Raw genomic sequence first — 2,389 nt, 5'->3', positions numbered from 1 at the left:
ATTAGGGGCCCCTGGGTGGCTCAGTGGGTTCGGTTAAGTGTCTACCTTCAACTCAGGTCAGGATCCCAGGGTTCTGGGATCAAACCCTGAGTTGGGCTCCCTGCTCAGCAGGGAGCTTGTTTCTCCCTCTCCCTTCACCTCTCTCCCTGTCCGGGCTCTCTCTCTCTCTCTCAAATGAATAAGATTTTAAGATTTTATATCTTTAAAAATAAATAAATAAATGAATAAAATAAAAATTATTTTGAACTACAAAAAGGAATAATTTTATGCAATGACGTGGATGGAACTGGAGGGTGTTATGCTGAGTGAAATAAGTCAATCAGAGAAAGACATGTGTCATATGACCTCACTGATATGAGGAATTCCTAATCTCAGGAAACAAACTGAGGGTTGCTGGAGTGGTGGGGGTTGGGAGGGATGGGGTGACTGGGTGATAGACATTGGGGAGGGTATGTGCTATGGTGAGTGCTGTGAATTGTGTAAGATTGTTGAATCACAGATCTGTACCTCTGAAACAAGTAATACAATATATGTTAAAAAAAAAAAAAAAGAAGAAGATAGCAGGAGGGGAAGGATGAAGGGGGGAAATCGGAGGGGGGAGAAGAACCCTGAGAGATGATGGACTCTGAAAAACAAACTGAGGGTTCTAGAGGGGAGGGGGGTGGGGGGATGGGTTAGCCTTGTGATGGGTATTAAAGAGGGCACGTATTGAATGGAGCACTGGGTGTTATATGCAAACAATGAATCATGGAACACTACATCAAAAACTAATGATGTAATGTATGGTGATTAACATAACAATAAAAAATTTAGAAAAAAGGAATAATTTTAATTGTTGTACATTCACAAAGTGCTAACAAGACCAGAATGCCCTGCAAGAATATTAAAGAGTAAACGAATGATTTGATATCATATTCTAGAGTTCAAAAGATCAAGGGAAGAGAAGAAAACATCAAGGAGGATCAAAAAATTTACTAGAAGTTTATCAGTGGAAGACATTCATTCTAGAAGATTTCATAGATCCGTCCCTTCTAGTTCTCTAAAATCATCTTATTCTCCATTAACCTCCCCCCATCACCGCCCTGCACTGTGTTCTGGTCTCATGATCTGCTTTTACTTGCTTGAACATGACAAACTCTGCCATACCTCATGTCCCCTGATGATGCTGTTTCCTGTGCCATGAATGGTCTTCCTCCTACTGTGCTTGCCTAGCTTTTTTTCATTTTTAGTTTTAGCTTAAAATATTATCCTGGCCATTTATGTTTCCTATCAAAGAAAGCACAAAGCATCCCAATGCTACTCCATGGCTACTGACTGACATTATTTTTTATATATAACATACACACACATATATACATATATATAACATACATATATACATATATAACATACATACATATGCACATACATACATATACAACAAACATACACATATATACATATACAACATACATACATATATACATATATAACATACATACATATATACATATATAACATACATACACATATACATATATATATAACATACATACATATATACATATATAACATACATACATATATACATATATAACATACATACATATATACATATATAACATACATACATATACATATATAACATACATATATAACATACATACATATATACATATATTACATACATACATATATAACATACATACATACATATATAACATACATACATATATACATATATGACATACATACATATATACATATATATAACATACATATATATATGTTTTCTGCAGAACACATACCAAAATTTGCAATTATTTTATTTTTTAAGACTAGAAATTAATTTCAAAGCTAGAAGTTAAGCTCAATAAGGGAAAGGACTGTATCTCTCCTTGTCACTGCTGTGAGCCCATGACCTGGTAGGGTAATTGGCGTATGAGAGGCACAAGATAAACAATGGTTGATTAATGATTTGATCAATTGATGGATTAATAAACAAAACATGTAAGTAATATGATATAAAATATAATGGAATATGGAGGCAAACATCTGTTCTAAGGTTACCTTTTACAAACATAGCATGTTTTCCCAACTCTGTGAAATTCTGGCTTAATTTAGACCATAAACCCACTGTGTAGCTGCCAGAGATTATGGAGAACAAATATCTGGCCTTTTAGAGGCCTCCACCAAGACTGGCAGACTAGCAAATATTCCAAACGTCAGAAGGGGAGTCAGATACTAAGCAGCCAAAGGCCTCCAGAGATACGCTCACAAGAGCCAAGGGTCTTCATACTGGCATTAATTGTGTACAAGGTCTAGGGAAGAACTCTAGTTAAGGAAAACAAGTGAATTTGTTCACCAGTGATTACTGAGCTCCTGTTGAGTACCTATTGAGAAACTACTT

This window comes from Phoca vitulina, unplaced genomic scaffold (assembly GCF_004348235.1).
Source record: "Phoca vitulina isolate PV1807 unplaced genomic scaffold, GSC_HSeal_1.0 scaffold49, whole genome shotgun sequence".
NCBI classification, from domain to species: domain Eukaryota; kingdom Metazoa; phylum Chordata; class Mammalia; order Carnivora; family Phocidae; genus Phoca; species Phoca vitulina.
Note: the sequence above shows the minus strand (reverse complement) of the source record.